The sequence below is a fragment of the Anas acuta genome, chromosome 23 (assembly GCF_963932015.1).
Source record: "Anas acuta chromosome 23, bAnaAcu1.1, whole genome shotgun sequence".
Taxonomy (NCBI): domain Eukaryota; kingdom Metazoa; phylum Chordata; class Aves; order Anseriformes; family Anatidae; genus Anas; species Anas acuta.
This window is the reverse complement of record NC_089001.1, coordinates 1,471,450-1,499,305: the sequence shown is the minus strand read 5'-3', so window position 1 is coordinate 1,499,305 and position 27,856 is coordinate 1,471,450. Positions and strand designations below refer to the sequence as shown.

Here is a 27,856-nt window from a genome sequence, read left to right as displayed (position 1 = left end):
AAATGCATTTCTAAAGGCAATTCTTGTGAATGGCTTAAGCTTTGCTCATTCCTTCAGACTACAGAAAATACTGCATTCTCAGTACCATCTCTGGAACTCTCCAAATTCCCAAAAGATGTTAGAATTGACTCAAAATCATTTAATCACGGGCAAAACTTTAGCGCCCTCATTGTTCGCAGTAACTGTGTAGCTGTGGGAAGAAAAGAGCTCAGTCTTACACTGTCTAGTACAGAATGATCACATCTGATAAATAACTTTGACTAGTGACTCATCAGCAGCATATGCAGGAAGTATATATTTAAACCTGTGCTGCTTAAACAATTGTTTAAGATGTCAGTTTATCACGCAGACAGTTTTTATTGAAAGAAGAAAGAAAAATATCATTTTTTAAATTAATGAGAGCAGACCTTATCTCAGTTGCTTTTACTACACTCTATTTTGGAAAATATTCTTTTATTGTTCACTGTTGCTTCTTTGTTGGACCCACACGCCAACAGCCACATTTCAAAAGACTTTGATAAACATTAACCAACAGAACCTCGACGCTGGGAGCTGCAGAAGGAACAAATACATAAAGATAAATTCACTTGCCCAAAGTTATATTTAATCAAGCTAAACTTGCGAGCAGAATCCAGGTCTCAGCTCCCTTGCTTTAAGGCAAAGCTGCCCAGCTCCAACAGCCCCAGGTTTGCCCCCCCAAACACTGGAGGCTGCTGCCCCCCTGCTGGCACTGCCACTCCCCAGGTCATGGGGAGGCTGCCCCATACTTTGGGAACCCCCCTGCACTCTGGGTGTCCTCTTCCAGACTTTGATGTGCTTTATTATCCAAGAAAGAGGTGAGAATCACACCACCACATGGACAAGACAGCTGCTGTGGTTTGCCAGCTTCGGGGAAGACCAAAGAGCTTCAGAGATCAGAGGAAACCCAGGTAAAATGGCAACAAGACACCAGCTGGGGATCGCTACCCATGCAGGGAGCGATCTGGGAGGGAAGAGTCAACTCTTCCGCCATATGGGATTTTAAATTAATCCTGTCAGCTCAGCTCAAGGGCCTGCCAGCCTTGCAGACAGCTCGCTGAAAGCTCTTGCTCAGCAGTGAAGGGCAGCAAAGCTCTGGCAGGGGATGCTGCTGGAATCCCACCCGCGGTACTGCGCCCGGTCTGACCTCCCAGCACAAAACAGAGACCAAAGGAGCAGGTGGTGTTCAGAGGAGAGGGGAAGAGCTCCTGGGAAACTCGGAGATGAAGAGAGGTTTAAGAAAAAAAAAAAAATAAACTCTGCCTTTGGAGTGGCAACTGATAAGAGGAGACAATAAAAAGAAAATGGATGATCCAGAAGAGGCAGATTGGTACTTCACCACCAGCTCATAAGATATGAAAACTGGGGTTTTCAATGAAGCTAGGCAGTAGGAAAGCCCAAGCTGATAAAAAGAAATTGTTTTCCACCCTGTAATGAAGTTGGGGAGCTTACTGTCACAGGAAATAAGGACAAAGGCTTAGCAGGACTACAGAAGGGACCGTGTGCTCACACAGCTATCGGAGCATCCAGGCTCGTTGGAACACAGGGGAATGAGAAATGTCCTTGTAGCCTGGGGCTGGCCCTGATCGAAACGCTCTTCGGGACCCGCACACCTCTCATGGGCAGAGGGGTGCTGGTGGCAGGATGTGGCTACAGGGTCCAGAGCAGCAGCGGCTGGGCAGGGGGCGCCTGCCTTGAGTTGGGAACATCGCTGCCAGGCTGCAGTGAGGGCTGGAGGATATTTACTAAACACCGATTACAAAGCCCAACACCCATCTAAAACAAACACAACTGAGGAGAAAAGCCAGTCTAGGAACGCAGCCAGGAGAAAGTTTGGGGAAGATCCTCCCGGCCAAGACGTGAGCCTTGCCAGAGCGGCAAATCCCTGTTCTTAGTTTCTGTGTCCTTAACAATAGGGGCTGAAGTCTGATACCGTTGGCCTAGCCGTGGTGCAGGGGTCTCGCTGCTCAGCTCCAGCTGATAAGATGTGATCTCGTGGCTGATTACCCGAGGTTCACATCCTTGACAGCAATTGCACAGCAGTATCAGCTCGCCGTTTATTTTCTGTAGCAATAAAGGGGCAAAGAAAAGCCCCTGTGTAACATAATCAAGACGGTAAACTGTGCTTTTACTAAAAGTAGGTTTGAAATGGGATATGAAAGGGCAGATCCAAAAGGCAGAAGCAGCTAGAGGAGGTCAGAGACAGCACATTCGTCCTAGAGCCTGGAACAAGCTCGCAGAAACACCTCCACACCAGAGTAAGCTGTTTGGAGATGAACACAGCGAGGCACAGAGGAGGGGTGGCTCCCAGGGGGACACCAACATGAATTTCCCAGCACAGCCCGTGCCATGGGAGGCTCAGACACAGAAAAGCCATCCTGTCCCCACCCATCTCGCTCCTCAGGTAGCCGTGCTGCTGCCGAACCGATTCTCCACCACGAGCTCGGGGCAGGCTCGGCCCCTGCTGCAAGTTGCTGCCTCAGCTCTGCCGGGATGATAACGCGCTGTCTGGGCAGGTAGAGAAATAACAAGGGATGTAACTATCTGGAGCTCTGCAGCTTCCTTTCAATGCAAGATTTCCCCGTCTCTTCCCTGCTGGTGTCTGCAGCAGCATGGAAAGCCTCTGAACAAGGTGCCCTATAATCCATCAGAGGTGCTATTGCCCATTCATGCTCCACAGGAGCTCTGTCTCTCCAGTAAATCCCTCAAGCCATCTCCAAATCACCTAATCTCCATCTCCACCACCTCCCTCTTTTCAGTGACCTTTCCCCTGACATACAGTATCTGCAGGCTTCCAGATAACACCCTCACATCCTTATCTGAAAGAGTATTTTAGCTCCTGTCCTGGCATTATGTTCAAGCAGCAGCGAAGACATGCTAAGAAAGCACCAGGAGCGTTCAGGAGAGGAAGGCAGCTTTCCAGCTGCTCATCTCAAGCCTCACCAGCACCTTTGGTTTTGCACCAAGAAGGGCCACCACATCAAACGGCCACCTACCAAACGCAGCAGATCCAGCCGGCAGAGCCGCACCAACCGGGCACACCAGCTGCAAACAGCAGGGATATCCGAAACAGGTTCCCCTCCTGCCATCCCGAGCGTGACCCTTCACTCAGGTACAGGGATTGCTTCCCTCTGCCCTGCACCTCACCCTGCAGCCAGTTCCCACTTTCCACGACCCCACACAGCCATCCATCCTGCCCCCCTCCTTTCTCTGTGATGGCCAGAAAGCTCGCAGCCCACGGCTCTGACCTCCTTCACAGCCCCTTGCATTGAAGTCCCTTTTCTTCTGCCAGGCAGGGAACAGCAGGCAGAGAAAAGAGAAGCTCAGACGCGAGCTCTGCAGTGAAACAGGTATGCGAGGTCTAGTGAGGGGCAGCCCTGTCCTCCACATACAGCTGCATGCTGGCTTTCCAGAAGTGACGTGGAAAGCAGTGGTCTAACCCAGCAATGAGTAAACTTGTGGGATCCTGCTGGATTTCTGCTCATGTCAGCAGAGCAGGGAGGCTCCTGGAGTGTCCCAGCTCTCGGCACCTGACAGGCTCCCTCCCGCTCCCCCAGGTAGCCAGGCTGGCTACCTAATGCCACTCAGATGTCCACAAGCTGCTCATCCATTAAAGGTGAAACTCCAGTGATTTCTAAATAATATGAATTCATGGAATTCCCAGCTCTCTTATAACCTGCCTTTTATTTCTAACAATAAAGAGCTTCCCCCAGAAGTTTCCCAAGGTAAACAGACACCATAAAAGAGACAGATGTTGGTTGTGCAGCGCTAACGAGGAACACCAGTATTACACAGGGTGGCTGGGGCACAGAGGTGAGGTCTTATTACTCCACCGAGAGGAGATGGGGGGGCACAAAGGCACGGTGCTCAGCAGCGAGGTTACTCAGGGGCTGCACACCACCTCCGTGTGCTGCTTCAGCCTCGCCTCTCCTGGCTAATGAATGTTACAAAAGGGGAGGGAGGCGGCAGAGGCTGGAGGGAAATGGAGCAGAAATGCAAGGCTGCCATCTCGGATATCATCTGCTTCTCTCCAGACAGGCTGGCACAGAAGCGATTGGAGAGCAGCACCCGCAGCAGCAGGGGCTTGGCTGGAGCAGAGGGCGCAGGGAGAGCGGCCCCACGGGACAGGGACCAGGCATAGCGGGGGCACCCGGCACCCAGGGAAGCTGCTGTGGGAATGGCTTGTGCTGGAGCACGAGGAATTGAATCATGGCAGAAGCTTGGAAGGATGAATCCTCCTGTGCAGCTCACTAGGTTGTTCCCAGGGAAGAAGCCTGCAGGCAGATTCAACTTCAGAAATGGGGGCCGGAGTGGGCATGGATAAGGGACATGTCCCAGAATCAAAGCTGTGCACACACACAGCACCACGTGCAGAGGAATCTGCGTTCAGCAAAGAGGTGCACTTGTCTCTGGAAAGCAGCAAATGATCCTGGCTGTGCTGAACGCTCTGCTTATTCACCCTCCACAAGGGAGGGGGAAACAACTCTCATCCCATTCCAGCTGTCAGCTCCCTGCTCTCGCACCACCATGCTCGGTGCTGCACATGGGCAGCTCTGCCCTGAACACTAGAGCATAAAGCAACCAATTCTTAGAGCTGAGGTGCTGCAGCCAAGGGAGACTATGTGATCAGCTGAGGGTTGCATGGGGAGCCCAACCTCATCCCACCCACACGACCCCTTCTGCTCTCCCCAGTGCCTCACTGGCAGTGCTCCCAGTGGCGCAGCAGCTCGGCACTCCGGGCATGGCTTCCCGACAGGCAATCACATCTTAGAGGCTCTGGCATTTTCTTAGAACACCTCAAATTGCTTTTTTTACACCTCACTGCTCAGTGCCAACCCCAATTCATGTTATTTGTGCATTTGCTTACAGAACATTATCTGATCAGTCACCCTGTAAGAGGCTGGGGAAGAGTCTTCAGCTTCTCCTTGTCACTGAAGCAGGTCGGGCACAAAGGAATCGGTGCAAATATTTTGTAAAACAAACCTCCCCCCAGCGCACCGGCTGCTGAGCACATGGGAAAGCTCTCGCTAGGGTCCTGAGCATGGGCTGACGTGGCCCAAGAGGCAGCACCTGGTTCTGAATACCTGCCTGCCCAGTTGCCTGCTCTGGAGCCAAGCTGTGTCCTTTTAATGGCAACAAATAGAGGAGAAAGAGTATTTGGCACATTTGCATATATTCCCTCTGCTGGCAGAAGCTGGAAAAGGCAACACCCGAGACTCATGAAGATGCTGGAGCTGCAAAATACACCTTTACACATCCATCCTTTCAGGTAAATCTCCAACAGTGCTGCACGTAACTGCACGTCGGTGGCCCTCTGGTAAGGGGCCATGCCAGCCCTGCAGACAAAGCAGCTCCATTTCTTCTCTCCAGGGAAGACAGAAGAGGCTAAGCCACTTAGCCTTGCAAACTCCAGCCACCAAGAGTGTACAAAATACTAGTGCAGCATGGTAACACAGAGGTAGCATGACTGCCCTCAGGCTAGGCAGCCCTTCACAGCAGCTGCATCAAACCAGAGCTGCCGCCTATTTCAACAGGAACCCTTGTTTGAAAAAAGGTGCAAAAAAAATGTTACAATTAATAATTTTATATTAGCCCATCCTTCCAAGCTGTTCTTTCCTAACCATCTGCATGTCCTGAAATGTGAGGTTTTAGTCATAAATGCCAGGCCTCGTTTTGGAAATTTATAAGCTGTTTTGCTTCCATTACCTGAACAGCTTCCAGATACTATATACAGGCATTGTAATCATCTGAGTTCCACCATGAAATGGCACGATAAACTTTACAAACGCATAGCTTCTGCACAGCAGACGCTCAGTATTCCATAGTTCCAAAGAATTTCCTCCTTCCTTTGACAGAAGCCAGGTATCCCACAAGTAAAAAACGGGAGTCCATCTGCTCAAGCATATAAGGGCACAGACCTTTCAGCAGTAACATATTAGAAGCTGTACTCAAGAAAGGCGACATATTTCAACTTCCATATTGCAGCCACAACCCCTGATGCACCATCAATTAAGAGCAGCAATAATTACAAATGGAAAACTGCAGACCTCAGAGCAGATAATGTGTTTCCATTAGATTAAGTAGTCATAGAAATCAAAAATAAAACCTATACTTCGGCTAATTAAGCCCACTCACCATCTGATTAAGACGTGTTGTGATACTATGGAAAAGTACCAAAGAGCTATTGTAAGTAAACCAACACAACTGGGTATTAATATTATATTCCTTGTCAGAAAGGATAATTGATCTGCCTAGAGGTTAACCAAGATAATTACTGCAGGTTGACAATATTGTCAATGTTAAACCTCTTGCTCCGTGCAGCAGCATCAGGGATAAGAGAGGCTAAAACCCTGCCCCCGGACAGCCTGTACTGCTGACTTGTAACATGGCATTATTGTAACAGCCTCCCCATTCACCTCTGCGTCTGACTTGAAATAAGAACACACGCTGCTGGTTGAAATTCTTCCGCTTCCCCAGATCTCTTCCCCCTCAAAAGTCTGTTTAAGAAAAGCTGATGTAAGGTTCTCTAAAAAAATAAATCCCTGCAATTCTTTCAAATCTGGGGGGCAGAACAAACCATACTTTCTTACCTGGCTATGATTCATATCTACAAGGCCAGATGCTGGGACTAACAGCGTTTACTTTGGAGAGCATAGGGCCAGATTTTTACAAAGTGCTACAAGCACTTACTGTGCCTACAAGCATCTTCTAAGCTCAGCACCAGGCAAACAAATAAATTCCACATTCTTTATTCTGAATCTGCAATACCATGCACCGATTTGTGCATGGAAAGGTAGATTTGGGACACAATTTATTGTTTCCCGCTCCAAAGCTACAGGTCTTGCTGTCCTCCTTTTTCCTACTATGGAGGATTTAGCGGAGAGGAATCCTTTTGGATTTAGCAACTGCAACTAGTGCCTAAGACCGGTCTTCTGGAGCTGCCCATTGCTTTGCAGAGTTGACTTCACAGGACTGTTCCGGGAGGAATGACTTTTTGGAGGTGCAAAAACACATAATTCAAACTGTTACCAGAGAATGCATTTATATCAGGGGATAAATTACTGTATGCAAAGAGTATTATAAATGGTCTGCTGTCAAAACAGAAGGATGTATCTGCCAGGGACACTGCTGGGGTCCGAGGTCAAGCACTACTCTGTATTTTCATTCATGACCTAAATGATGGAATAGAAAGAATTATTAGACTTGCAGATGACACCACACTAGGGCTGGCAGCACATTGGAGGATAAGCTAAGGATCAATTGTGATTCTGATAAACTGGGAGCGTGATCGAAAAGTCCAGGGAATGTAATTAACTTGTAAGGTACTGCTGGAAAACCAGGACTGCAGAAAGCTCGGGGTTACAGCAGGTCACAAATTGAACATGAGTCAACAGCCTGGTGTTGCTGCACAAAGGCATCACAGCAGGATGCATTTACAGACATGTACTTTACAGGGCGCAGAGGAGTTGTTCTGCCCAAGAACAATTTTGTCAGCAGACCTAAGGCTGGAGGGTTGGGTCTGCACCCAGCTCTGTCTCACCTCAAGGATGTCCTCTACTGTTTTTGTGTTTCCATTAAATCTGTTTGTGGGAGATTCACAGGAAATAAAGATAAAAGGGGCATGACAGTGAATTTGATTAAATATTCAAAGACTGTTTTTGGCATTATTTACTCAAATATGACTCCAAGCTTTGGGTTCCAGTTTTGGTTGTTACTGTGGAAACCAGCTTAACATGGATATATAAAAAGAAGGGCTAATCAATTAAATAATTTAAAGAGTGAAACAAAACCATGGGGAAAAAAACATGACAGGTTTCTCTGTGTTTAGGATTCTCAGTCGCAGTGTTTTATACCACGAGCAGGAGGTATCTAGGACACTGGGCTTGCCTGAGAGTTAATTGCTCCGACACTTCTGTCCTCCAGGACACCTGAAAGCAGCGAGGAGTGGCAGCTCCTAATCGCTGCTTACAGGACAAATGCCAAGGAACTCTCATTCCAAAAATCCTAACCGAGGCTAGCAGGCAGAGCTGAGAGAAAGCTCAGCTCCTGACAGAGCCAGGGACACACAAGTTATCATGAGGCCAGCAGAAAAGGGGCTCGTGGGGGTCAAGCTGGGGGTGGCTCTGAGCACCCCAAGGTGGAGCAGGGCCTGGTGGCCCTGGCAGAGCCTCAGGTCCTTGTCCAACACCCACCGACTGCACAGCCTTGTGCAGATCCTGCCATTCCTGCACAGCTTTCTGCTTTATATATCTGTGAAGCAGGAACACTAATCCTCACCTGCCTTCTTGGCTAATATTTGCGAAGGGCTTGGAAGTCTTCTGGAGGAAGGAGGTATAAAATAGTAAAAGCATTATTCAACACCCCCCTTCCCCAGCTTGCGTGGCGAGCTGCGAGCTAAAGTGCTGCTCAGCATACTGTATCTGAGGCAATTTAGCTGAAGTTTGACATCAGAGCAGTATTTACACCTCATCAGCATTCAGCATAGGCAGGGTAATGCCAGTTGGAGGGGCGAGGAATAATAGCAAGCAGACAGTATCAGTGCTAGGAGAAAGCCTGCCTGGCCTGGCCACCCTCCCTGCCCGTGGCACACAGGAGGGGACACCCGGACCACTCCAAGGAGCATAACCCAGTGCCACTACCCCCTGTTTTTGGGGAGGAGCACAGAAGGGGCCAGGGGGCCCAGCACAGGTGCCAGGAGATGGGACAGGGGGCATTGCAGCACCCAACCCAGCACCACCAGCTCAGGGCTGTGCTGTTGCAGCCTGCCAGGGCCTGGTTATCCCGACCTGCCAGCAGCAGCCCTGCAAATCCCAGTTCCTCCAGTACCCGCCACCACCAGGGCAGGGATGGAGGCTACCAGACCTGCTCTAGCCAAAGAGGTCATTTGTCTCACCTCACAGAGGGAACTAGATCAACGATGTGCCCGTAGGAACTACGGGCATGTTTGACAGCATCCATAAGGTTTTCTGTCACGCTATCCAAAGGGTATTTCTTGGCTGTCCGGACAACACAGTCATTATTTAACCAGTGCCAGGAGATTGATTTCTTTTTTGCTCACTGTCCTTACTCGTCACCCACCAGCCAGCCTCTCTCTGTGCTGGCTGCAGGGCCAAGAGCAGCAGGGATGCAGCCCATGCCCAGGAGCTGCACCACCAGCAGGGTGGGTACCCTGGTTCTGATACCTCTGATGGGGTTTATTGGAAGGACAGACCTCACAAAACCCTTACAAACCTCTTCAGAGCAGGATGAGGCACCACTGAACAGTTCTTCAACACACACCTCTCCCTCCAGAAGTTTGCAGCCAGACCAAATCTCTGCCATTGTAGAAAACCTCTCGGAGCCCAAACTAGACCTCAGGCAGGTCAAGAAGGCGTTCACGGGCTGCTGGATGCTGCCTCAGCAAGCAGCTCCCCACCAGACGGGCTGCTGGGGCCCCCACAGCATGGAAGGGGCCGCGGTACCAGCAGCACGTAGGCAGCAGGCGCTCCTGCCTGCAGGAGACGGCCGCATCGCAGAGGAGGAACTGGCAGCCGGTGCTTTTAATTGAATAATTTAAGCATTATTGATTTTTCCTACTCGCTGGAAACAAGGCCCAAACTCCAGGCCCAGCAGAAATGATTACAAAGTAGGGTCTCTTCAGACAACTAAGATATCATTCTCCTCAAACATGGAAGAAGCTGCTGGAACAGGATGCTGAGCATCGCGGAGCGCTGGGGAGGGTGCTGGCAGCTCGGTACCCCCAGCTCAGGTCCCACCACCCGGGAGGGCAGGATTTCTGCACCGGGTGCTGCGTGCGGGGAGATAAGCTGCATGCAGAGAAGTGCTGGCAGAGGCAGGATAGCCACAGGGAGGATGCCACCCCATGCCAGCATGACTCTGCCAGCTGCACCACCTGTTGGAGCTTGAGGACATACTAGCTGGCAGATTTCAGCAAACCTGTTGCAAGTCAGCTCCACCTAACTTGCAAAATGCTACTTAGGGACCAAGTAGATGCAAACCCAGATGAGCTGGTGGGTTAAGCTTTGTTCCCAGCAAACAGAGCCAAGGGAAGTGCAGGACCAAAACATCCTGGCGTGCCTGCTCAATATAGACAATTAAAGGATGGCACAAATAAGATTTACAGTTACAGGTGACCAGTCACGGTTCTCAGTATGGTGCTGAGGGTGTTCCAGCACCAAGAAAATACATTGAGCATATCGTGATACATCAGGCAACGTCCAGACACTGCACACGCTCTGTGCATTAGCAAGTTACAGATGCTGAACAAGGAATAAAATGGGTAGTGAGGTGATCCATAGGCTGTACCAGACCTCAAACCTGCCAATCCAGCTTGCTCCCTGTAAGCATGATAGCCTGGGCAGATTTTCTCAGAGGAATGTGAAAGAGGGCAGTGAAGGGCTTTTCATGCTCCTATGTAGGAGAGTCATGCTTTAGAATATGCTTGCAAATGTGTAAGTCCCTTTGAGCAAAAGGAGTCTAAGCAAGTTATTCATGCTCTTGCACTGCTGCTGCCCCAGGTCTGCAGCTCTGTTTTGAAGCGTGAGCAAGCTGTAGGCTGGCAGCTCCTCCTCTCTGCTGGAAACTTGCAGCCATGTAGCTACTCCACTCCAAAAACCTCTCTAACCACTCGTCTCTGCTAAGGGATCAACCATCTCATGGTCGACCTGCAGAAACAAGGACAGGACAGTGAAGTATTTCCCACTACAAGAAGAAATGAACTTGTTATAAAACAGTTGCCAATGGAGTGATGAACACAGCAGCATCACACACAGAAATGGAAGACACACTTTAATGGCTTTGCTATTGATCCAAAGATGGTGATTTTGCCTTTGACATTGAAGCACACGATGGGTAAGGGAAAAAGGCAGCTTGCAGGCTGTTCCTGAGGGTAGGCTGCCAAGTACTATGCTTATCAGCTAGATAGGTGCCACTAAACACAACAGACCTGGGCTCTGTCATGCCAAGTACCACGCAACACTGAAACAACCCTGCCCAAGATGTCAGACCACCTAGGAGTCCCCCAAAGGCATATCTCCCAAGCAGAAATCCGTAACTGCCTTGCACCCAATAACCTGAAGTTTCAATGATATTTTTTTCAGTTTCTCCAGCCCCTCTGAAGAGGACAAGTGTGCCAAAAGGACTACCGTATCAGGAAATCTTGATGCATTTAAATAAAAAAGCAATTAAACACTTTAATAGGGAGGGAGGAAGGAAACTATTAAAATGATTCCAGGATGGCCTTAAAGCCTTCCACAGTTGTAGCTGAGAACATTAATATTTAGCAAGCCTGCCTGACTTGATCCCAGCACCACCATCCATCCTTCACCTTCTACCGCATGGGCCCATTTGCACCCGTACACAGCCGAAGCAGCACAGCCCTGCCATGGCCTCTGCAACAAACCTTCACGTGTAACCTTCCCAAAACAAGTAGTCCCATCTTTTTCCTCTTGACTATTTATAAGTACTATTTACCAGTCATTTAGCAACAGGAGTAAACAAGCTAGTGCCCAAAGAATTCCTCACCTGGGCAACCAGCAGCAGCTGCCAGCACCAACTGCACGAGCATCAGGAGTGCTGCGAGGGTCCTGGCACCCAGCCCACCGCGGACATAACAGACCTCGGAGCTTGGCGGCTGCCTGATAGCCACCCATCTCACGTAATAATAATAATAAATGCCTTGCACTTCCACGGTCCTTTTAACAAGAGGACTTCAAAGCCCTTGTAGATACAGGCGGCCCTGTGATGCCCTTAACAAGCACATTTTTAGTCTCAGTTTTATGGATGAGGAAATTGCAGCTACTAAGGTAGAATAATCTGCCCACATGACACAGGAAAGGACGAAGAGCATCCATGGAGGAAAACACAAGAGCTGCGATTCTCAGCCCCCACCAAGACGAGACTCCCCCCTTGGCTGGGGAAAACACAGAGCGCCACGAGTGGGCTCCCCCCGACACAGAGCCCTGACCCAGCCCAGCCTCGCAGAGCCCTCGTTCGCTGAGGGTGCTGCTACCTGAAGCAGAGGGCACTTGCCAGAGATTACACAGGACAAGGACTTTAATGAACAAGTCCTGCAGAAGGGCTATTTTTACCCGCCCCAGCATACCAGCTGAACACTAGACCAGGGACCCAGAGGCATCAGCTGTTGCTTCTAATTTAAACAAGTTGGCTGCAAAAAAAGCAGCAAGGCTAGAGAAGGGCTGCTAACACACGCTGTCCACAGCTGGTAAAACAAAGCCATGACCACCTCCGGGGCGCAGCTGGGGAGGCGCAGATAGCAGGCAAGGGGAACAGAGGACAGAAATAAAGATTTCTACAGAAGGGCTGGGGGAGAGGAGGGCAGGACAGCAGTGACCCAGGGCACAGGATGCCTGCAAGCATCTCCGTCTCCAGAGCCTGGCAAGTTGTGTGATGAGGCTGGAGCAGGGCAGAGCATCCCTGGCCCCCCATTTGAACAGTCTCATTGACGAGCCTTGTCATCATTCCTCAAGACTAATTTTTTTAAATTGCAAAATCTTACAGAGCTATTAACCTCAAAAGAGTTTAACATATGGCAGCACAAGTCTCCCTCTTACCCTAATTATAAGGCTTGCAGTAATGGGGCTGTCTTTTAAGTTACAGCTGCTATGCTTTTGGCTTTTCACTAACATTACATCCTATTAAGGAGCTACACTTAATGCATGCAAATTACCAGAACACGGAGTGCTTCGGACCAGCGAGGGGATGCATTTAAGCAACAGCAGCAATATCCCAGGGTCAGGCTCACCCTGCTGAGAACTCCGTATGATCCATCAATCAAACTCCAGTCATTAATTAACTAATTCATTAAATATCTTTATATATGAAGGTTCATCAAGGCGGAACATCGTGTTGACAGCGACGTCCTGTCAGCACTTAGCAGTACAAGCTCCCCCTCCCAGCCCAGCAGCTCCCCAGGCAGGTGGGGCCATTGAATGCCCTCAGAGCCCCCCACTCACCATGGCTTCACCGCAGCACCCCTAGGGCAGCAACCCCCACCCCACTATATGCCCTCCCCAGTGGCACACAGCTGCAAGCCCTTGGGGTGACCATCATCAGCCTGCCCTGCCCCACCTGCCCCCAGCACTGCCCTGCAGCCCCCCAGGGAGCTGCTGCACAGCAAGAGCAGAGCTGGTCTCACCAGGAGTAATAATGAAATGCAAATAATAATAAATATTTGTTAAATAATAATAAAGGCAAGGTAATGGGAAGCTGGGGAGGGGAATAGAGGAAAGCCCACAGCAGCAGAAATGGTTTCATGGCCCAGCAGTGAAAGGCGCTGCCACGGTGCTTCGTCCTGCCAGACGGAGCTGCTGGCTGTGGTGGGTGCTGCTCATCATGACAGCAGCCCTGAGCTGGGCCAGGTACTGCCCAGAAATGCTTTTGAAGGGGATTTTTGGGAAAGCCCGCCTTAGCAGAGTAATGAATAGTATTTTCCTATCATATAAATAAACAGAGGATGGAGTTGCAGCCAAAACTCCCATGGCCAAACCCACTCTGAAGCCCAGTCACTGCATATGTCCTCGTGGGGCCCCACCTGCCTGTCACCCCCTTACATATTACCCCGAAGCATCACTGCAATCAGTCCCCAAATGAACTGCGTTTCTGTGAGCTGCAAGCAGAGCACAAGAGTACCACGGACCTGGCTCCAGCCCAAGGACTAATTTACTTTCCTAAGCCTTGAGTTCAACTAGGCATATTAAAACGGTGTGGGAAACGCTGCCAACCCTGCTCAGTCTAGACGGGGTGCTCGGACTGGCTGTTTTGCCCTCCCGTTTCCTGCAGTATCCGAGCATCATCTCTCTGCCCTGAGGTCTGTGCAATCTGGTCACCGAAGCCTCCCCCTTCCAGTGTTTAAAAGCCTCCCGCCCTACAGCAGCTCCAGGAGAGGCCATGCTGCGGTAGCATGCAGTAATGGTAACCTCCGAATCAATTCTTGCTCCCTGAAGAAAATCCTCCTGGCTTTAGTGCCACAAGCTGTAATACTGAAAATGGCTGTAAATTTGAAAAATTGGCACATTGTAGTCCAACAAGACAATTTTTGAATTGCTCCATGCAGCTGTGCAGTTCTGGATGCTATGCTGCTTGCATCTTAAACTGGGAGGTAGAGCATGTTCCGAGCTGAAATAAAAAAAATAAAAATAAAATAATAATAATAATAATAATTAAAAAAAAACAGTTTTGTTTTGTGGTTTTCCTTCCTGCCCATCCAAAACCTGTGTGCTGGTCCTTGGTTAACCACAGCAGTAGGACGCTGGACTCAGCAGCACGGCTGCAGGAACCCCAACCTATTTGGGGGAGATCGGAGGCAAATGCAGTGTTCAAGCCAGCATGAACTTGCTCGAGGACTACATAAAGCGTTTCTGGGCACCAGGGAGTAGGGTAGCTGAGGCTGGGAGGAAACTGGGACTGAACCCCTTAGCAGGATTAAGGGGCACCCAGAGAAAAGATCACTGCAGGTTGAGCCAGGCTGACTAAACCAATTTAACATCCCAGTTACTCAAAGAGGGTCTGCATTTATGCTGGACTGCGAGGCCTTTCAGTTTCTGTGCTCTAAAGCAGGAGACAAAATCCTGGAATAAATAACTTGAAGGGAGATGAGAAAGCAAAAGAAACAATCGGTATCTGGAGGAGGCAGAGAAAAAAAACTCATTTAACCAGCCATAATGAACTACTTCACACGTCGTTTCTTCTGGTGAACAAAGACTGGGGAGGGTTTGTGGATGATATCTGAAAGTCAGACCCCTTTCAGGAGCAACACATTTACTGTACTGCAGTTCTTCCGGGAAGCCAACAAGACTGGCTCATTAAATTTTAGTATTATCTCTGTAGCCTTCTGCATTGTTTGATTAAAGTTTAATAGCTTGCTTGGTGGCGTTTGCTGCCTATTGTCGAGCCTTGCCCCCTCCCACCAGCAGTCCTGCCTTTGCTGGGGGAAACACAAGGCCTTGGCTGGCTTTGCACTGTCGGGAGGTGTCAGGAGGTCGCAGGGTTTGAAGAGGAAGCCTCAGGAACCCCACAGGGGTTGTTTTTCTTCAGGGTGATCTTCTTCCAGCTTCGCAAGCACCAGCTGTGTGTGGTGCTCTCTTGGGAAGAGCAATGCTCCTTGCCTTGCCCAAACACCAGCCTGATTTCTGGTCTTTGTTCCCTCTGACTCTGCTTGTGCTCTTCTCCAGCGCTGAGTACAGCTGCAGAGCCTGTCCAGAGACAGGTGCATGACCTCTGAACCATCTCCTACAGCCTCAGCAAGGTATTTTTGAAAACAGGCAGGAAAGGGAAAAGGACTCCTTGTCTTTGTAGGGTCCAAATGGAGAGGCCCTCAGGCAGACTGCGTTTTCACAAAACTCTCAGCAACACATCTCCCAGAAATCTGTCTCAGTTGAGAACCTTAAGAGTGGACGAACCCACGATAATTTCTGGAAATCTTAGCCTGCAAATTGCAAGAGGTCTGAGAGCCCTGCCTGCAAAGTTGTTTCCATTCCTGGTGGCCATTCAAAACCTACCCATTTCTGCCTGTAAATCAGGCTGCCAGAATCTGAGTACCTCCTTCCCAGGTCCATACGTGAGCCTTTGCACTTGCAAAGTAACTGCAGGCACCAGACTGTGCATGCAAAATTGAGTGCCTGATTGTATGAAAATGCTCTCTGTGAAATTAAACGTTAAGTCTGAATGAGCAGAATTTTACCGAGATGTTTGTGTGTGCATTGAAATGCAGGATGGCCTGAAGCTGTTTGTCTTAAGAATTTAATGAAAATACTTTGTTTATTGCAGCGTGTTGTATGTGTGAATTATAGGTGTACATAATGCCTAACAAATGGAGCGCACTTCTGCATCCGCTGCCTGGGGGATTCCTGCACGCACACACTTGTAGCACTGACTGTCACATCAGGATCCGAGTGAAATGCAGCCTTAGCTCCTAAGCAGCCTGTGGAGCTTTGGTCACTGCATAAGACCAGGATCTTTCAGGACTTTCTTCTGGCTGCTCCTGTGAGACCATCAGAGGACTTCGGTAGGTAGGACTTGAAGAAGGAGGGCCTGGGTTGTTTAGTCACTCACATTCTGTATCGAAAATGAATTACGGTGTCTAAGAGGGATGCCCCAGCCTAGACAGGTGCAGCGCAGAGATCCCCTGGGATGGCTGGGGGCAATGGTCTGCAAGCTTGGCATTGCCCGTGGTCCCATCAGGGACAAGAAACCCAACAGCCCTGCGTTGCCATCTGCCTCTGTGCATTTGGGGTTTCAGATGCATGGGAGTTTGTAATTGAGAAGGTGGTTGCTACCCCAGAACCACCACCCTCTGCCAGGTGAGAGGAGGCACACCTCCTCTGAGCCCCCTGGACACGGGCAGCACGGTGCCACCCGGGGGCACCGCCTGAGACCAGCCAGCAGCCCGAGAAGCTGCACTTGACCCCTCGTTGTGGAGCGACAGCACACCTTCCTCCCCGCCCCCTTCTTCTCTATCAAAAATCTGAAGCCATTTTCAGTATTACAGCTTTTGCTGCATAAAGCAGGGGGATTTTCTTCAGGGAGCAAAAAATTGATTCAGAGGTTTCCATTAACTCACATTAGCACAGCACGGCCACTTTCAAGGGCTGGTCTTGGCAGTGAGCGTATTGTAAAAGAAATGGGGCGTTTTCAATGCCCGAATTCAGTGGAGTTAAGCTGGAATAAGTCCATTAGGGGGTGATTTTGCAGTGGGGTGTGGGCGACAGCCTCCTGGAGATCATGGGGAAGATCAGATGGGATTCTCGTGGCATTTCACAGGGCTTGCTGGGGGAATTCTCAGCGAAATGGGAGCTTTTGAGAGCAAGGCAGATAGGAGGCTGCAGTCAGAATGGCAGCAGGATAACAGCAAGTCACAGGCACGCTGCTATACTAATATTACGGCAACATTTTCCTTCTTCATCCCCAGGGCTGAGGAAAGTAAGGCTCAGGAAGATGAGGGGTTTGCCTGAGGATGCCCTGCAGGCCAAGAATAAAAGTCAGGTCCCGGAGCTTTCCCAGATGGGGTGGAACTGGAAAACTGCCATCCAGCCCCCCCGAGCCTCCAAACGGTGCTGGCCTGTCACTTCTCTGTGCTGTTCTAGTTGTGACCTGCCACAACACGAGCTGCCAGGTCAGTGGTGTTGTGACTGTGCTCAGGGGAGCAGAGGTTGATGGTAACGCTCATGGATGTAGTTAGATGGTGATACCCTCTCCCATCAGGCAGCCTCTCGCTGGAGCAGCTTGCTGACTTTGTGGTGCTGTCAGAGTTTCTGCAGACTCTTCTGCCACAACATCTCCGCTCGCTGACATCCCCGTCCCTTCCAGCCTCGTTGCAGGTGACGGGAGACACTGAACTGCCAGTTCTTTTTGCAGGGGGCAGGAGCTGGCAAGGAGCTGCATGATTGATACTGCGATTATGCGATTGCACCTTGGCACCGCAGTAATTGTGCTAGACAGAGCTGTTTAAATACCACCAGACAGAGTATTACTCACATGAAAATGAGGCCTTAAATGTCATTATTTGTGTCATTATTAATAGCCCCTAATTGTGTTCTCTAATCATCATGAAATTATGTTAATATTAATATTCACATCAAAACTGCCTAGGGAATGAGAAGAACTACTTTTTAAAAAAAAATCCTACCATATGTCAATCCCCATTAATGTGAAACACTTGCCTTTTGCATCTAGGAGATCAGATGCAAGAAGAGGAGACATGGAGTGGGGCGGGGGGGTTCCTCTGCACCTCTAACTCCTGGAACACGCTCTGCACCGTGATGCCCTGCAAACACGTCAAAGAACTCATTGCCTTAGACTGTACTTGCTTCTTAAGGAGCTTTATTTCTTTCGAGAGGGCTTCTGACAAGTCCATCAGAGGGAACAAAGAGCCGGACAAGATTTTGGTAAGCATCACCATTCAGGTATTCGACAAGTGCCATGCTGCAACAGGCGTGGGAGTGTGGGAGGGCGATGTCACCAGGGAACAGGGCAATAAGAAGCTGAATTCTTTATTTACACACAGAAATCTTGGATGATGCAGGAATATCGCAACGTTTTGTAACGCTACTAGGTTATTATACTTATTTTCCTTATATTAAGTTCACTCCTTACATTGTATTTTTACCAGCACGAAAATCCACCTGAGAGAATGAAAACAGCATGAATCCACCAAAGAAGTATTTGGAAAAAGCCTCCCAAAGGGATTAATTTTAATGGATGTTGCTCGAGAACTGAAATCTCTGGATGTTAAGGACATTTGGCACCCTGTACAATCATTATAATTATTGTAACGGTTCCACTGAGGTGGCATTTTTAGAAGCCTTTACCTAGTCATAGTCCCATTACTGCAGGTGATGTGCCCACACACGGCAAATAGCAGGCTTTGCCTCCAGGAGCTTCCAGTCCAGCAGATGAGATGTACTGGATGAATCGGGTAATGGCCAGGTGGCAGAGAACTGGTTTTCTGGAGAAAAAAAAAAAAAAAAATGTTAATGAAAATAAATCACTTTCTCCGCAATTTTCTGCAGCTCCATTTTCCAACTAGCTTCACTTGCAAGTATCCAAATGCCTACCTTAATAAAACAGAGAGGTTTCTAAGTGCCAAACTATTATGGCTCGAGTTAAATATAACTCGGAGAGTTAAAATAACTTCAGAGCCGGCGGGATGCGGGCATGTGAGAGCAGCCCTACCGGCCGCGTCCTCCCGGGGGCCGACGACAGGGACAGACAGGGACCGACAGGGACCAGCAGGCAGTGCCGGAGCTCAGCTGAATGCGGATGGAGCCCGAAGGCACCGGGGCCCCGGGCTGAGCACCAGGGCTGGGCGCTGCCAGCCCGGCTCGGGGCACCCCGGGGCACCCCGCACCCCGAGCGCCTGCCCCGGGGGCGGGCAGGAGCCTCGCGAAGGTATTTAACACTTTCGTGCGAACGATTTTGCCATAAAATATTAATGACGTATATATAATCTAATTGATTCCTTAGGGCAATAACCTCTGACAAAATGGCCCTGATTAGAAGATAATTGAGTGTGTTGAATTGCGTCCTAAGAGAGCTTAATGTTGACAAGGTCCATTATCTTGTGATAATGACCCCCTTTTGTCAGGTGTTAGTGCCATTAGGAGACACTTTTGTAGGAATAAATCCTTCCGTTTAACTCTTTTGTCTAATTACATGGATCATTTTACAAATCAAAGCAAACCTTCTCCTCCTGGGCAGGCCCCGGGCTGGGGAGGGGCGGCCGCCGGTGGGTGCGCAGCGCCTGGGACCGGGGCTTGGAGCTGTTGGAGCTGCAGGGAGCAGGACCCTGCCTCCTTTTTTTTTTTTCCCCATCAGGGGCTTCTGTTGCTCCTTCCAGGAGGGTTTGGAGCTCGCTGCCCGGCAATCAGCTTTCTTTGCAGCAGCGTTTAGCCAGACAAACACGGTGAGGAGAGGGAGGCGTTAAACCAAAGTTGCACGGCTCCTGCTCGCCCCCCGGCCAGCTGGGTGCCCCACGAAGATATCCGCGGTCATCTGCGGGGAGAGGAGGCTATTCACATCCAGGAACACGCTTTCCCTTGGTCCCTCTGCACCTGGTTATTACAGGCGTGCACTATAACTATGGCACTTACAACTACAGGGCGCTCGGCTTTGTCTCTTCGAGTGTGAGAGGGTGTCTAAATGCAACTGCCTCACCGCTTTGTAACTTGAGAATTCTGGATTTAAGGGCTGTTTCCCAGCATCTGGCTCTGAATGGAGCTGAGGGGCGGGAAGGGGAGGCTCCTGTGCCCAGGGTGTCCCTCGTTGTCCAGAGCGCCTCTCCAGCTGGGTTCGAGTCTTCCCATCCTAGCCCTTTGCCAGCAGCACGACAGCTAAAGGGGCAACTTCAGATAATTGCACATAGTGCATTTGCTGGGAAGGTGTGGGGAAATAGGAAAAATGGGTAAGAAGCCCAAGAGCTGATCCTGGGTGCTGTGCATGAACACAAAGCAAAGGGAGTCAGTGTTTTTCCCTGAAGACAAATGCCTTCTGTGCTCTCTTCCAGACATGCACGTATATGGACATTCAAGAAAGCATTAATGTAAAACACCATTGATTTCAATTTATATTAATACACTGTGCAGTGAACTGAGATGGCTGATTCACAGTCCTCATCAGATTTCACTGGTGCTGGGTAAATCAGATCCCTTGGTTCACTGTAGTTTAATTATACGCAAATTGTAAGTGAATTAAGATAAATCGAATTAGAACCACTCTAATACTGAATAAAAACACCCACAAAGGAGTTTGCTAGGGTTTAACTAATCCGCTTTGAGAGCTAATGTGGATTCATTGGCCTGGGCGTCCGTGCACGGCCAAGTGCTGATGCCAAGGCTGGGTCCCCATCATGGGCCGTGCCGTGCTCAGGACCAGCAGGAGCACAGCCTCAGCAGGATGCAGAATAACCCAGCAGCCGGGGCAGTTCCACTTGTCCCTGCAATCATCGCTGCTTGCCAGGGAAGGGCTGGCTTGTTTTGACTGTGGTCAGCCACCGGGGAGATGGAGAACAGAGGAACAGAGCCAGAGTATCACAAATTAGGATGAAAGTCGGGAGAAGAGGAGCTGGAGCAGACTGATGAGGCACAAATTGGAAGCTGGGGTGGGTCTTTCTTCTTCTTCTTCCTTTTTTTTTTTTTTTTTTCCTCCCAGGGAAGTGTCATTTGTACAAATTGCCAGTCCGTGCCAGCTTGGGAGAGACCTTAGAAGGGAAACCTGGAGCCTTCCCTGCTTTTCATGTGAGCGGATGCCCCTTTTATTTCTGAGCAAGGAGTAAGTGGAGAAAAAAGGAGCCCCTGTCAGCCTCTCGGAGACAAATTGCTTCCTGCAGCCAGAGGTGGCTCAGCTCTAACAATCACCCACTGCCAGAGGTGAGCGAGGTGCCCCGCTCCCCGCCAGCCCCCTCCCTCCTCACACACCCGCTCCCCCCTTAACTGCGGGCTTTTAAATTGAGACCCAGATAAGTAACTAACCGTCCCTTTCATTTTTATCGGGCCAGAATGATTTACTGGGCCAACGTGTGAAAAGTGCACGGGACTCCGCTGCTCAGGCGGCAGAAAATACCTTCCTGCCTAAATGAAATGACCCAACCGACGCACAGGGTTAAAGATATATGTGGTGCTCCTGTTCCCTGCCTCCTCTACATCAGATGGGCTGTTATCTCCCTGCGCGCTCTCCTCTTCCGAGAGGGAGGTGGGCAGAACAGGCCACCGGAGGACTGCGAGCCATAAAGTTATTAAAACAGTAGAGGCAACAAAGCAGCATGGATTCCCTGCTGCTCTGACATTTCCAGAGGGTGAAAGGTAAAAATGCAGGGAGGCTCTCATGCTATGTAAAAAACACAGGCCAGTGCTTTTCGGTTTCTGCCTGAGCTCTCAAAGCAGCTAATTAAACGGGAGGGAGAAATCCACAAAGCAAGCTTCAAGCCAGCAAACAAAAGCCAGGCCCGGCAGGGGAGTGGCTGGTCGGAGCTGCGGAAGGACGCTGCTTTCTCCCCGCCGGGGCTGCCTCTGAGCCTCCTTGTTTCGGGGAAGGTCGGGAGCGGGGCTTGTTGCAACCAAATGGCTCCAATCACAGCTCCTCATAATTCACCCTAATTCAGACACCGAGGCCAGGAGCCAAACCGCACGGAAAGGTGCAGAGAATTGCAGAGCAGCGGTGGGAAATGGCACGCTCCCAGGCAGCCACCTCAAATTCCTTACGGCCTCCGCACCTACACATCAAGCCCTTTGGCTTCCCAGTGCTCGCACACCTCCGTGCAGCATCCCTTAGGGTCGTGGCCAGGGGAGGCAGTGGGTAAGGGTACAGGGTACGGGTACAGGGCATGGGTACCATCTGCACCGCATTCTGTGGGGCCCACGCCTGTGTCTGTCTCGCAGCACAGACTGATACCCCGTCTGATTGATCTCGGGTTAGCCGCCTGTCCGCCCACGCCCTATCACTAATGGCCTCATTAGTTAGGGAAAAGGGTTGCTGAAGTCAATTTATAATATGTAATAGTGAAAAACAGCAAAATCAATATCTCCGCAGAGTCAGGGGGAGACTAGAGGGAGGGACGGGGCCCAGGGGTGAGTTCAGATAACTGATGAGCTTAAAAACCACGCTCCCAGCATCTGTACTCACGTTAAATACATAATCGGGAGCATTCAATTCTGATTAGCTGACGAGACAGTCGGCACTTACCGAGGTCTTTCCTTTCCCTGGGCCTTGTGCCAGCAGAGCGTGCCATGCCTCCTGTCCTTCCGTGGGACCGTGCCGCTGTCCCGTGGGGATGGCACCAAGCTGGGGGGCCACCACCCTCCTCCGTGCCTCGGGAGCTCAATGGGCACACACGGTGAGACAGGAGTGACAGAACGAGCTGACTCCAGTCTACCTGTGCCCATGCTGGGGAGAGAAAAACCTGCCTGAAGTGGCTCACAAATCTCCGGGTTAAAGGCATGCTATTGCAAAGGCAACATGTTGAGAGCTGGAGCCAGACGGATTTGGATGAGCAATGCAGTGAAAATTATCAACTGCGGGAACAGTGGGGGATTCCCTGCTCTGGGGAAACTTGAAATCAGGGATGAATTTGCTGTCTCGCAGCATGCCCTGGGTCACATAGGACTTAATTCAGAGCAGTCAGACATACTGGGCTGTGCACTGAGGGATCCTAAAGGTTCCCTCTGATCCGTGATCCAAAACCGCAGCCCCCTGTGACACGGGCCTCTGTGAAGCATCTCGCCAAAGATCTCCATTTAGTGGTAATTCCCTTTATAGCTTATTTTTGCTGTGTGGTTGCACACCCCATTGTTTACCCGAGCACACAAGTCCCTGGCTCTCCTCTCCGTTTTGTTCCTCTCTCAGCTGGCTTCCATCGAGCCGATTTCCCCCTCCTCCTGTGTTTTGCCACGGAGCCTAAATCGACACATCTGTTTTTAAACAGAGGAGCAGTCGCATCATCCCCAGCTTCCACTGCCACACATCCAGCTACTGAGCCTCCGCTGAGCAGGCAGCAAAGGCACCACCTGCCCCCGCCAAGAGGGTTCTGGCAGGGGGCTGCCCAGCCCACCCGCTGGGTTTGTATAGGGCCTGCAGGGAATGGGGATGGAAAAAACAACAGCAGAACATTACCCTTTTTTTTTTTTTTTTTTTGAGCATCAGGCTTTCTTCATCGAGTTACAGCAACAGTAAGACAATTCCAGCTTCTTTTTTTGTCTTCTGATTGTGCTGAGAGCATCCCGCCTAGCAGAGCGATTCGCTCGCAGCCACAGCCCACCCCGAGGGGCTCGCAGCCCAGGGGCAGCCAGGTGCTGCCAGCCCTCCTCTGTGAGCAGAGACTGGGGAAGGACGCAGGCTTGGTTAGGGAGGGAATGGACCAAGATGCCCTCAATTTCAGCCCCGGCTCTCCACTACCAACCTATCCTTCATCTGCCATGTATTGTGCACTTGCAGTAAACAAACGCTTAGATGGGTCAGTGCAACTGCAAATGCTTTACAAAGGGGAACCGGAGGGGCTTCATGCATGCCTTGCACTGCCTGGAGAACTCCTGGCAGTGTCCTGCTTGCAGCGAGGCTCCCGGGAAGGCACAGCCTGCCCGGGTCTGTCCTGCCCGTGGGCACCCACCCAGCTCCCCCAGGACATCCCCACCTCGCCTTGCCGCAGCGCCGTCCCCAGCACTCTGCTGGTGCACACTCCTTGTTTCTGTCTCCTTTCTCTTGCCATTCTTTTTCCTCGTTATAAATTTTGCATTTCTAGCCTGCTTGTCATATTTCCTACCGGATTGGGTGTTTAATTAAAATCATAATTAAAATTGATCTCCTCATTAGCATGCACCTGCTCTGCTGCTCGCGTCCTGGCATTTAATTATACACTGAAGATGTCAAGTCTGACAGGCGAGAACGAGACCCTGGCCAGCAACCCCTGACAGGACTTCCTGGTGACAACATCTGGACGGCAGGGACCCATCTGCTGGGCAGGGGGACACGGCACTGGGATGCTGGCAGGGTTGCCACTGGTTTTGCTGGGGTTATCTCATTATATCAGTAGCAGAGTCGCAGCCAGCACTTACAGTTGGAAGCTCCTGTGGCCTCCCTCAGCCAAAGCCAAGCTGGTGGGGACTGGGGCTGAGGTGGACACCGAGCTCCCCGTCCTCACACTGACATGGATATGGAGTCAGCAGGGCTGTTAACATCACTCTTGGTGTTAACACAATCTCTTGAGTTTTCCACCACAGAAATGCACAGGCCAAGTTTCCCTGCAGGCACAGACCTCCTCCTACTCGCCGGGCTCCAAGGAAAGCCTTGTGGTGCCAGTGAGCTCAGGCACGCATCCAGGCGGGTCCCAAAAAGGCCCTGCAGCACACCTCGCTCTCACTCAGTGAAAACAAACCTCCTGTCACCGCACCTTTTGTAAGCTATCAACAGAATTATCAAAGTGGCCTCAGTGTGCAGCAGAAACTTAAACTGCATCTGTTCCTTTTCTTGTGCGTGCCACACAGTAAAGCTGCCAAAAGGCATTTTTGGGGCTGTTTTAAATTAGGAGTTTTATTCCCCTGCACTTTCAGAGTCCCTAACCGATGGATGTCGTTTCAGTGGGACTCACAAAACGATGAAAGCCAACATCAGGCACACCTACCAGCTCCAGCACCCTCCCCAGTGGGAGCTGTGTGTACTGGGGACCTCCCTTCCCTCCCCACATCCAGCACCATGGGGTGCCCACCTAGCACCCAGACTTGAAAGAAGTCTGCGGAAGCTTCAGCCCAGATGCTCTGAATGATGTAATCGAGGGTGCTCATTGAAACAGCTTCTAATAAAGAGAGAAGATAGGAAGACCTTTAAATCTCCCTTCAGTACCACTTATTGCAACCGATGCCAGTCATTTATCCCCAGCCAGGACCGGCTGCTAACACACAGCAACGTGCCTGCATGTATCAGGGAGAGATGATGTGGAAACAATACCTTAAGGTGCAGTTGCCCTTACATTTTTATGGCTACTTATAAGGTTGGGGCCATCAAATGCCAGATATAGAGACCTTCATGCAGTGAGAGGCACAGCTGACTGAAGCTGAAGCTTTACAACACTCGGGCTCCCCCAAAGCTGATGCATTTTGAGAGCATTTTGTGTTCGAGGAGGGAACGCCAGGGATGCAGCAGGCACACAGGGGGAGGGAGTCACCTTTGCAGGAACAAGCTGTACGTGTGAAGTGTCACACATGGCCAGAGACTGAAAAACAAACATTCCCATTTTGCTTTTAAGGACGCCTTTAACAGTAGAGGGCTTTAACAGTAACAAACACTTCAATTTGAAAAAAGAATATATATTAAAAAAAACAAACCAGCCAGTAATAACCATTCTACTACTCCTTAGAAAGACAGTGAGCCCCATTAATCATAAATAAGGCAGTTGAACATTATGAAGAAAAATACACAACCATTAATAGCCAGACACCAATACAGCATCCCATTGGGGAACATTATTTACGAGGCTATATTGTTATCAATCCTGCTGGGAAAAATTCTGCTGCACGAAATGAGATACAAGAAGACTGCCGTTTATGTGGGATGGAGTAGGGGTTAGTTAGAGCCAGCAGCATACATCGATGGTGATGTACGTTGGCTAAGGATGCGGCTCTAATACTGACTCCGTAAGGCAGCAGAGTAGGGCTGTTCTGCCAGATCCTGGGGTGCTTCATTTGTGCAAATTCTCAATGATTTTAATGAGATTTTGCATGAGTAATAATTCATCAGCCTTGAGTAGAGGCCAGGGAGGAATTAAGTGTGGGCATTCGCAAGGTTGCTGAGCTGGAGAGAGGGTGATATTGCAAAAGGCCATGTGCTCAAGAGCACAGAAGAGCAGAAATCAGCCCGGAGCAGTGTGCCGCACTTGGAACAGGGAGAACTGGAGGCATGAGTGAAAAATGGAGCCTAAATAAACATTCGTCATTTGATTTCTAATTACACAATTACGTAAATGTATGATATTAGTAGTCAAGAGCCTGGAGTTTTCAGTAAAGAGTCCCTTAAGTAAATAAACGTTTTCAAGCAATTACATCCTCGGGATGAGATTTTTAAAAATGAAATGCTAAGAATCATGCAGGATTCTACCAGGAGGGAAGAGGAAAAGAGGAAAAGAGGCCACGAGAGCGATGAGGCAGGATGCTGAGCTCTGCAGAGGTCTCGGGGTGCTGCTCCAGCAGGGGGGCACCCAGCACCACCCACACCTCGCCCCCAGCACCCCCGGCCCTTCCGTGCTCTCGGCGGAGTTAGCTGGGAACCAGGCAGGCGGTGAGGGCTGCTTCCCTGCTTACTGTTTGCCTGTGCAAGGAGCTAAATATTCATCGAGTAATTAGTCAGTTCAGATTAGCGTTATGAAAAGACAATTCCATCTAATTATAAGAGATATCAGCCTGAAGATGCCACACAAGAATGTCAGTCGCAATGGAAATGCAGAATATAAATAAATAAATGTATGTATAAAAACAAACAAAAGCCTATCAAAACAACCAAGAACAAAACCCAATCCTCGCATTACATTTGATAATTAAATATTTATCAGAGCAGAGGAAGTAAAATCCATTTCACTGTTTGGGGCTAGTTACAATCTTTCTTTTTAAAATCCTTTTGCAATTAGTTCCTTCCTTCCTCAGAGATGGGGCCACTGCAATAGTCTTCAAGTCTGTCCTGGAGAAATTGCAGAACATTTTCTTGTCTGATTGGTATGTGCGTGTGCAAGTGTTTCAAGGAACTTTCTTTCTTTAGCTTGGATCCTCACGCTGAGTGTCCTTAATGACTGGTTGCTATGGGTTCTGCAGGCTGGAGGAATCGCTTCGTTAATGCTTACCATTAACCCAGGGATTACCATAAGGATGGCTTCCTATATTTTCCTTATCCTCGGTAAGGGCTACAAAGAGCTGTGTCTAAGCAAGACAAATTCACCTAAGCTACGTTGATTCAGTTTTTGGGGTGAGCTCTGCCTCGACTGCTCATATGATGCCATTTGATCTCAGGAATCCTTATTCAGAACACAGCTCTGCTAACACCCGTGGCACCGAGCTCTGCTTGGGAGCTGAAACGCTGGCTGGGAGGGATGAGCGCTGGTCAGACCGACGTGGAGCAGCTCTGCACCTCTTTGCCTGCTGCTGCTGTCCGAGTCTGCTCCCTGCAGCAGCAGGAGATGAGGACGTGTGGGTTGACGGGATGAAATGCTGAAGCAGAGCAGCACAGCAGCTCTGGGAGAGCCCCTGCTTCCTTACCGTTCTCTAAAAACCAGGACATGAAGCGTTGTTATGAAATTTCACATTTGAGATAATTGCATTAAGGTAATTGCCACTACAGCATTATTTTCCATTCCTAGGAGAGGATGAGAGGAAGGCTGAGTATATTGTGTCTGCGTTAGCAGATTAATAATTACAGCCCTTTGGAACATTGCTAGTTTGTATAGATTCACAGCTGCCGGATCATTATGAGGCAAACTTGAAGATACCCTATAGGAGCAATATAGTGCTTTCTGCACAGTTTGTTTCTTCTGCTGCTTGGTTGTTTTCTCTATGCTTTCATCAGATTCCCAGCTTGTTAGAAACAGGAAACATTTACTACCTGAAGAAACCGAGAGCTGGAACAGTGCAGAATGGCAAAACACCATTGGGGATTACCTGGCTAATATGTTTGAAAGGAAATATTCGGTCTATAATAGGAACGCTTTGCACTTCTTCGCAGCAATCCCATCCTTCAGAGGCTCTGGCTGCTTCACAAGCACAAGTTAACCGAACCTCAGAGTACCTCCTGTGAAGGATGAGAAGATCTATTGAGATCTTCTGTTGCTGCTGAAATACAGCCATCTCTGCAACAA

At 49.8% G+C, this 27,856-nt stretch overlaps 3 long non-coding RNA genes across 6 annotated transcripts in view; 2 read left to right on the top strand and 1 right to left on the bottom strand.

Moving 5' to 3' along the window:
* The first annotated feature begins 492 nt into the window (after positions 1-492).
* LOC137843668 (uncharacterized) lies at positions 493-18,285 on the top strand. 3 transcript variants are annotated; one of them, XR_011089621.1, is made up of 3 exons: positions 530-929; positions 17,710-17,921; positions 18,146-18,285. It is a non-coding gene; the product is annotated as an uncharacterized lncRNA (long non-coding RNA). The 3 variants fall into 3 exon arrangements; XR_011089620.1 differs by lacking the exons at positions 17,710-17,921; positions 18,146-18,285 and adding an exon at positions 1,044-1,275 and having other exon boundaries at positions 493-929; XR_011089619.1 differs by lacking the exons at positions 17,710-17,921; positions 18,146-18,285 and adding an exon at positions 1,039-1,275 and having other exon boundaries at positions 493-929.
* The window catches only part of LOC137843666 (uncharacterized), an 82,500-nt gene continuing 68,223 nt past the window's right edge, over positions 13,580-27,856 (bottom strand). Inside the window, exons 5-7 of one of the 2 annotated variants that reach the window (XR_011089614.1) lie at positions 19,217-19,527; positions 18,345-18,481; positions 13,580-17,800 (exon numbers count right to left, since the gene is read on the bottom strand). This is a non-coding gene — a long non-coding RNA (uncharacterized lncRNA). Of the gene's footprint in view, positions 17,801-17,839; positions 18,482-19,216; positions 19,528-19,625; positions 27,267-27,856 lie in introns of those variants that run through there. The other variant, XR_011089613.1, reaches the window with a different exon arrangement.
* LOC137843669 (uncharacterized) lies at positions 18,739-21,164 on the top strand. Its single transcript, XR_011089622.1, has 3 exons — positions 18,739-18,924; positions 20,683-20,900; positions 21,029-21,164. It is a non-coding gene; the product is annotated as an uncharacterized lncRNA (long non-coding RNA).